We start from the raw sequence: 8,965 nt of genomic DNA on the forward strand, positions 1-8,965 counted from the left end.
CTTTTTGCGACCCCGAAGGCATGGTCCGGGACCTCCGCGGTCTCACTCACCGCTACACAATCCCTCTCATCATCTCCCGCTCCCCGACGTGCCCACAGAGCGCTTCCTCCACGTCCCTCCGCCCGACAGGCGGTTGCAGCGCTGCATTTACACCGCCTCAGAGCCCCGCGTATCCCTTACGTACTCTTTCTCCCGCCCCGTCTTATATTTTCAGCCAATCATCCCCTTTTCCGGCAATAACACGTCATTCGTCCAGCCGTGCACGTTGTGCTCGGAACAATGGTAGTGGCCAGAAGAAACTGTTAAGCGAGCGAAGGCAAAAAAAAAAAATAAAGGCGAATAGAAACCGGGCTACCTCGGGGCTGCGGAGCACCCGTCTGCACCACACGAAGGGCCACTCGTGTTTAAACATCATCATCTATGTCACCGATGATTTTAAGGTGCCGTTTCCGCGAGCAATGCATCAGAGGCTGTGCAGACGCGGAGCGGTGCCTTCGGCGGAGGTTTACAGGACACGTCCCGCTCGGTACTGAGGCTTGGGAAAATCCCAGGGGAGCCCACCAGAACCGAGGGGCGCCCACTGGTGCTAAATTAGGACACGGCGCTTCAGCGGGAGACAGCAGAAGGAACTGAATCCTTTCAGGGAGCAGACGGAGTGACAGCCCTGCGGTTTCTCCTCCGCGGGGAACCGATGAGCTCTCCGCGCCGGCAGCTGTCCCCGGACCGACCGCCAGCCCCAGCCCTCATCACTACGTGAAAAACTCGTACACTGACGGGAGCCCGACAGTAAATAGGGTCTGTCTGCGGACTGAGGAAGACCGGAGCTCCTCCTCGGACCGAGCCCAAACCGCCAGCGCGGAGCCGCCGACGGAGGTGCAGGGACCCCGCTATCGCCTTTCGCATGTGAGCTCCTCCGGGCAGAGATGAGCGCAAGGACGGCGATACCCCCAGCGACCCGAAACACCGGGCTCCTCCCGCTCGGAACCTGCCGTGGCAAGCAGCCCGCGCTGTCCCCGTGGGAGCACACCACCCCACCCTCCGCGGGCTCACTCTCAGCCCCGCGCCTTCCCCGGCGAAAGGAGCGGGCAGAGCAGCTCTGCTGTTGGCCGCAGCGCCGGGCAGATCCGCTGTTTTTCCCGCAGCTCCGACACCCCCCCTCCGCGGAGGCAGGCTGTGCCTGCTGGCAGAGCGGGCAGCGATGTCAGGATGCCCTTCAACAAGCCACGGGAGCTCGCAGCTCCTACGTGGGGACAGGGGGTGGAGATGACTAAAAGGAGCCCAGAAGAACAATCTCGTAGGCAGAGGATTTCTAGATTTCAGCGAACCCCACGAAAATCCTCAATACCTACATCAAGCCGCGGAAATACGGACTTACAACGTGCTATTCAGCGTATCGCAGGCAAGAACTCGCCTCTTGAACGCGAGGGCATAGATTGGTCTGTTTACCCCAGTCAGAGACCACCGGGCTTGGCGGAAGCTGCCGGGGGGGACACCAGCGACAGCGGGTACGGGGGACCAGTCCCGCTCGTGCGGCAGAGCAGCTCCGAGCCGAACACCCGGCGTTTCTCGCAACTCCACCGGCAGCCGTGCCGGGCATCTCCCTGCCTGTAAAATCCCAGTTCCGAGGTTGCAAAACAGCCTCCGGCCACCACGGCGGTGCGGGCGCTGCAGCCGCCGCTCCGCCGTCGCTCCCGCTCCCAGAGCCGCCCGCGGAAGCGCTCCACAGCGCACCCGGCTGCAAGCCCTGCTTCAGCTGCCGGGATTGCATTGTGCCTGATAACATCGCTGTTGGTCAGCGTCATTCTCCAAACCAATATGCGGCGGGAATGAGAGTCTGGGCTTGCAGCGACTGACAACCCTGCGCGAAATTGTTCTCTTTTGTTCAAGACACTGACTGGATATTCTAGCGCCTTCTGTTAACGACTCCAGACTATGCTACGAAGTAAAAGCATCCAAGAGCTCTGTTTCTAAAGTTAAGATTGCTTTATGTTTCTAAAAGAAATACTGAAATATTTCCTGATAGTGTACGTCTATAATAAATCCCGTTCAGATCTTCAATTCGTTACTGCAGTCAGGGAAACCAAGAGAAACCGTACGGAAGCCAAGCCCCTGCCCCAAACGGTCGGCATTAAGAGACTCCATATCGCCCCTCATCATAGCCCGAGGAAACGAATTGCTTCCCACACCTGTGCGCAAGTGCTGTGTTTTTGCATCCTCTTCTACAGAATTACTTAAACCTTCTTATGAACTTAACCAGAAGATTCTCCTTTAGGAGATGGCGGTTTGCTGCTCCTGCCTTCTATCACATCCATGTGAATTAAGGAAAGAAAGCGACAGCTCTCCAGCTCCGGATAAGCCTTGGTACTCACAAGTGAACCAAAGGAGACTAGAAACACAATCCCCAGCAAATACACAAAGCACTCAAACGTAAAGCCCTTACTAAGTGATCTAAAATAGATGCAGGAAGAAAAGAGAAATTCATGGGACATGCTCACGTTTTCTATGGATCAGCGGGAGATAACCTACTCCTACGATTTTTTCAAAACGAACATGAAGTTTTCAACTTTCTTTACTGGTTTTCGGTACACCTATAAGCACCATTCTGGTCAATTTAGAACCAACGATCTGTGATTTTATCTTTTAGTCAACCTACTTCGTCTAAAACGCTGCTATTAGTACAAAACCCAACAAAATATACGTTCTCAAAAAATATACTGCTTTACATATATCACTTTGGTATAAAACTATGGTAGTTATCCATATAAAACTATGGTACTTATCCAAACGGGTATCTGGCGAATTGAACGGGTAACGCGAAAATAAGTATATCATTATATATTACTACCCCGGCAGCCCTACAGACTTCGTTGTTACGCTAATAACGAAAATTAAATCGGCTATAAGAGAGCTTCGCTTTTCCCTGTAGAAGTTGTATCCAGTTTCTAACATCAAACAAGGAACACTAAGCATGACGCTAACATCCCATCTCAAAGAGTGCTTTGGACCTAGTCTCGATGAGAACAGAGTCGATTCAGTGCCATCAGTGCATGGCCAGGATTAGCTGCTTCGATAACGATGTTAAAACAACCCGCTAAGTAATCACTCTCCACACAGGGAAATCAATGTGGAAACCAGTATCGAAAACTTCTTGCTAGCTGAATCTGTGTTTCCCTGCTGCTGCTCTACTGCTGGGAGAACCAAAAGTTTTCAACCTACTATTCAATACTGCATATAGAAGCTCTCCCTTCTGCTTTTCCCTTAACCAGTCTTCCTCCTTCTCTCGACTCCCACCAACTTTCAGCTCTTGGGTGGATGGGGTAGAACAGACGCCACAACACTACAAAGAGAGCGGGATCAGGTCGTGGGGAGAGGCACAGGGAGGCCAGGGAGCACCCCTCCCTCAAACAGCTCTCCAGTTTTTCATGAAGCATCTTGTATCTCACTCCATTTTACCCCACATTTTAACCGGACTTCCAGAGGCAGAGCAGTACTCACGACCTCCACCAACGTTTCTTCCCTCACTGCACCCCACAACTTCATGTATTTCAGCTTCTTAAGATTGGCGAAACCCACCAACCAGCGAGCTTCTGAATCAATAAATCGGAGCGAGCCTTGGCGCACATGAACGCAGTATTCTTCAAACCAAGAGTAACCACAAAAGATAACTAATTACAGTCATCCTGAAGGGAGTTACCAAACTCCTGGGTACCTCCCGGGTGTTTTCACACGTTGAAAGACACTGAAAAAGGGAAATAAAAGATTCGCTAACACCGACTACTGCCATTTGACGCCAAGTAGCAGGGGAAAAAAAAAATCTTACAACGCTAAGAATATGTTTAACCATAACTTCCTACGCAAGAAAAAAGAAAAGCACACATGGAAATTTTGCGAGGCATTCAGGTACTCAAACAATGAAATTTCGAAAGGCGAACACGCCTGTCTAACGCGGACACTACGGCTACCTCCAACAGCAATAGAAGGCTAGGACACGTATTGTAAAATTATTACCACAGAAAAGGTGTTTTAATACACAGATGATCCATGAAAAGTGACACGTAAATAGAACTACCCAAGAGAAGGGAAAAAAAATATTTGCGAATACACTTACCACGCCTGAGGCAAGTGGGGAGAGAGACGGCCCCTTCCCAGCAGAACCGTTCTCTGCCGCGGGGCCGGGCGGCGGCGGGAAGTTGGGCTGAAAACCATCAGGTCGCTCTTGCCCGCGCCGTCCGCCACGCACAGGCTCCGGCTCTGGCGCTGCGAGTACGACCAGCTCCCCACTTCGCTGGCGCACACCAGCGTCGCCGGCCCGGGCCCCGACACCACGGCCGCCCGCGGCGACCACCGCGACGCCCCGTACAGCACCACCGCCAGCACGAACACGCTCGACACCGCGCAGATGGCCACCACCAGCCACACGTTCGTCGCCGACGCCGACGCCGCGCCGCCCTCCGCCGGCCGCCGCAGCCCCGCTCCCGACGACGACGACGACGACGGGAGCCCGCGGCCGCCAGCGCCGCCTCGGCGCCCTCCACCAGCGACACGCTCAGCGTGGCCGTGGCCGAGCGCGCCGGCTCCCCGTGGTCCCGCACCACGATCACCAGCCTCTGCCGCGGGCCGTCCGCCTCCTCCAGCGCCCGCGCCGTGCTCACCTCGCCGCTGTACAGCCCCACGCGGAACGGGCCCTTCCCCCGCGGCTCCCACAGCTCGTAGCGCAGCCACGCGTTGTAGCCCGAGTCCGCGTCCACCGCCCGGATTCGCCACCACCTGCCCCGCCGGCGCCCCCCACGCCGCCCACGCCCACAGCGCCCCCGAGACCGGACCCGACGACGACCAGCCCGACGCCCCGGGCCCCGGCCCGACGCCCGGCGCCGGCAGCAGCGCCGGCGCGTTGTCGTTCTCGTCCACCACGAAGAGCTGCACCGTGGCGTTGCCGCACAGCGGCGGCTCCCCCGCGTCCACCGCCCGCACCTCGAACTCCAGCACCTGCACCTCCTCGTAGTCCAACGGACGCAGCGCCCACACGCGCCCGCTCTCCGCGTCCACCGACACGTAGCTCGACGCCGCCCGCCACCCCCGCCCGCCCCCGCGCCCCGCCCACGCCCTCCGCCACCGAGTACCTCACGCGCCCGTTCCCCGCCTCGTCCGCGTCCCGCGCCCACAGCCGCGCCAGCTCCGCGCCCGCCGCGTTGTTCTCCCGCGCCAGCACCGTGTACACGGCCTGCGCGAACGCCGGCGCGTTGTCGTTCACGTCCGACACCGGCACCCGCACCCCGCGGCTGCCGCGCAGCGGCGGCGCCCCGCCGTCCTCCGCCCGCACCTCCACCTCGTACTCCGACACCCGCTCCCGGTCCAGCGCCTCCCGCAGCACCAGCGAGTACGAGCCCGCGAACCTCGCCACCAGCCCGAACGGCGCCGGCGGCCACACCGCGCACCGCACCCGCCCGTTCGCCCCCGAGTCCCGGTCCGACACGCTCAGCAGCGCCACCACCGTCCCCACCGACGCGTCCTCCGGCACCGGCACCGACAGCGACGTCACCCACACCTCCGGCGCGTTGTCGTTCACGTCCACCACCTCCAGCTCCACGCTGCAGTGACCCGACAGCGGCGGTGTCCCTTTGTCTCTCGCTTCAATGCGAAAATCAAATATCCTGACTTCTTCGAAGTCCAGGGCGCCCGTGAGACGGATCTCCCCGTCTTCGATTGACGGTAATCATCTCTTCCTCTCACGGGAAGGAAGTTGGTCGCGGTGTAGGTCACTCACTGTTAATCCCTCGTCCGGATCCGTGGCGTTCACCCGCACCACCAGCGTCCCCTCCGCAGCGCTCTCCGGCAGCTCCACTTTATACACCGACTGGTTGAACTGGGGCGCGTTGTCGTTCACGTCCAGCACCGAGATCACCAGCTCCATCGTGCCCGTCAGCGCGGCCGGCCCCCGTCACTCGCCGTCAACACCAACCGGTGCACAGGCATCGTCTCGCGGTCCAGAGATTTCGTTAAAACAAGATCGGGTACAACATTTCGCTCATTCGATTTCTGTAAATCCAGACGGAAATGCTCGCTGGGGCTGAGTGTAGGAGAGCTGCGCGTTGGCTCCGATGTCTGCATCCGACGCGCCCTCCAGCGGGAACCGAGAGCCGGAGCGGGGAATTCCGATGCTGAGGTTTTTCCGGGCGGCGGGGAAGAGCGGGGCGTTGTCGTTGATGTCGGTGACCTCCAGCTCCACGTGGAAGACGCGCAGCGGCCGCTCCACCAGCACCTCCAGCCGCAGGGCGCACGGCGCGCTCTTCCCGCACAGCTCCTCCCGGTCCAGCCGCGAGCTCACCACCAGCGCCCCGCTCGCCCCGCTCACCTCCACGCTCGCCCGCCGGCCCTGCGCCACCAGCCGCAGCCGCCAAGCCTCCGCCTCGCCCGCCTCCAGGCCCAGGTCCTGCGCCAGCCGGCCCACCACCGTCCCGGCCTTCGCTTCCTCCGGCACCGAGTACCGCACCTGCCCGACGCCCAACGCCCACCCCGCCTGCAGCAACAGCACCCGCACCACCGCACCCCAACACACGCCCATCGCTGCCGCCGCCGCCGCCGCCGCCGGCACCCGCCCGGGCCCCGCACGGCTCCCCGCCGCCGCCCGGACGCACCGCCTCTCCTGCCCGCCCCGCGCCGCCCCCCGCGCTCACAGCCGGGCTCTCCGCCGCACCGGCGCGGAGCCGCCTCGCCGCTCCGCCGCCGTTTCTGAGCCTGCAGCGACACCCTGTGCTGCTCCGCCGCCTCACACGCTCCCCACCAGCGCCCGCGCCGCCGGCCCCGCGCCGCTCATCTCCTCTCTCCTCTCTCCCTGCCCTTCGCCTCTTCCTTTCGCTTCTTTCTTGTCCTCTTTTTTTCCCCGCTCCTTACTTCTTTCTTCCTCGCGTGCTAGTCTTTGCTTGCACAGATTCCTTTCCTTCCTCTTCCTCTGTCTTTCTTCTTTTCTCTTCTTCCTTCCTTCAATGCTCTTTGTTCGTTTCTTTCTTCCGCTCTCTTTCCTTTCTTTTTCTTTCTTTCTATTTTCTTCTTTTCTTTCTTTCTTTTCTTTTCTTTTCTTTTCTTCTTTTCTTTTCTTCTTTTCTTTCTTTTTTCTTTCTTTCTTCTTCTTTCTACTCTTTCTCTTTCCTCCGTCTCCTTCCTTTTCTTTTGTTCTGTCTCCTTTTCGCTTCCTTCTTCTTTGCGATCTTGCCCTGCACCGCCCTCTTCTTGCCTCCCCTTTTGCTGCTCCTTCCCTGCTTCTCTCTTCTTTACTCCGCTCGCAGCTCGTCGCTCGCCTCCGGCGACGCGGCGGACACCCTCACACACGGAGCCATCAGCGCTAATTGCGGGCCATCAGCGCCGGAGCGCGGTACTCTAACCAAGGCGGAGGCTCTTAGGGACCAACTCCCTTCAGCGTCTAGTAAGGTCGGTGCACGCTGGTAATCTCCTCTACGATTTCGGTCTTTCGCGCCTTTGTCATCTTCCTTTCTTCCTTAATTACTTCCTTGCTTCATTCCTTCCTAGCTTTTTTCTTCTTCCTTCCTTTCTTTCTCTTCCTCTCTTTCCTTCTTTCTTTCCTCCTTCTCTCCCTCACCACCTTTCTGTGAACAGTGAGAGCGTCGGTGCAGTGTACTAAACTCATTTATCGTCTCTTCCTTTCTCGGTCTTCTTTTTTTCTACTGCTTGCCTCGTTCTTGTTTGCTTATCTTTCCATCCATTGTTCCTTCCTTCTTTCCTTCTCTTCTTTCCCCTCTTTCTTCTCGTCTTCTCTTCCCTGTCCTCCTCCCTCCTTCGCTTTTTCTTCCCTCTTTGCCTCTTCCTTGTCTCCTTTACCAACAGCTTGTCTAGATGACTACACCGCTCTCGCCATGGAGCACGGACATGCCCTGGGGCAAGAGCTCTTTCCTCTTCCTCAACACTTTTCACCAAGCCTTGCACACCCTCCTGAAGTACCGACCTCAGCTCCATTCAGCAGGAAGAGAGAACGTTGGTGCATGCTAGTAATCCCCTCTATCATCTCTTCCTTCCTTCCTTCCTTGCTCTTCCTTCTTTCTTTATTCCTTACTTGCTTTCTCCTTACATACAGTCCTTCCTTTCCTTCTTCCTTTCTCGTTCTTGCCTTCTTTCTTTCTCTTTCATCCTTCTTTTCTCTCTCTGCCTTTTTCTTTTTTGCCTCGCCCTGCCCTATCCTTGCCTCCTCTTCTCTCCTTCCATACTTGCTCCTTCTTCTCTTTTTCGCCTTTACCAGAATATTTCCTACATGTCTGCACCACGTTTGACAAGAAGCACGGGCATGCCCTTTGGCAAGAGCTCGCATTCCTCTTCCCTTCCACCTTCCATCCCTCCGGACAGGGAACAACCTTCCTGCTTTCCCACTCTGTGCAAGACAGACAGACTGCCCCTCCACCTCTCCTTTCCTTCTGGAAGAAGAAAACACTCTTCACCCTCCAGCACTCTCAAGGACCCAGCAAGTAACAGAGCAAGGCCCGTTATCGAGACCACCTGAGGAACTAAGTTTACGGTCGCATCCAGAGAGTGGTGCTCAACGGCTCAATGTCGCGATGGAGATCAGTGACGAGTGGTGTCCCTCACGGACCCCTATGGGGACCAGTACTGTTTCATATCTTCAATACAACATAGACAGTGGGATCGAGCGAACCCTCAGCAAATTTGCAGGTGACACCAAGCTGAGTGGTGCGGTTGACACGCCTGAGGGATGGCATGCCATTCGGAGGACCTGCCCAAGCTTGAGAAGTGGGCCCATGTGAACGTCATGAGGTTCAACAAGGTCAAGTGCAAGGTCCTGCACTGGGTCGGGGCAACCCCCGGTATCAATACAGGCTGGGGCATGAAGGGATTGAGAGCAGCCCTCCCGAGAAGGACTTGGGGGTACTGGTGGAGGAAAGTGGGCAAGAGCCAGCAATGTGCACTCACAGCTCAGAAAGCCAACCGCATCCTCACGAGC

The 8,965-nt window shown here is 57.5% G+C and overlaps 1 pseudogene; it reads right to left on the bottom strand.

Annotated features, from left to right (window-relative positions):
* Positions 1-2,249: 2,249 nt before the first annotated feature.
* Positions 2,250-6,562, bottom strand: LOC127028817 (protocadherin alpha-2-like; annotated as a pseudogene).
* Positions 6,563-8,965: the final 2,403 nt, after the last annotated feature.

The sequence above is a fragment of the Gymnogyps californianus genome, unplaced genomic scaffold (assembly GCF_018139145.2).
Source record: "Gymnogyps californianus isolate 813 unplaced genomic scaffold, ASM1813914v2 HiC_scaffold_44, whole genome shotgun sequence".
Lineage (NCBI taxonomy): Eukaryota > Metazoa > Chordata > Aves > Accipitriformes > Cathartidae > Gymnogyps > Gymnogyps californianus.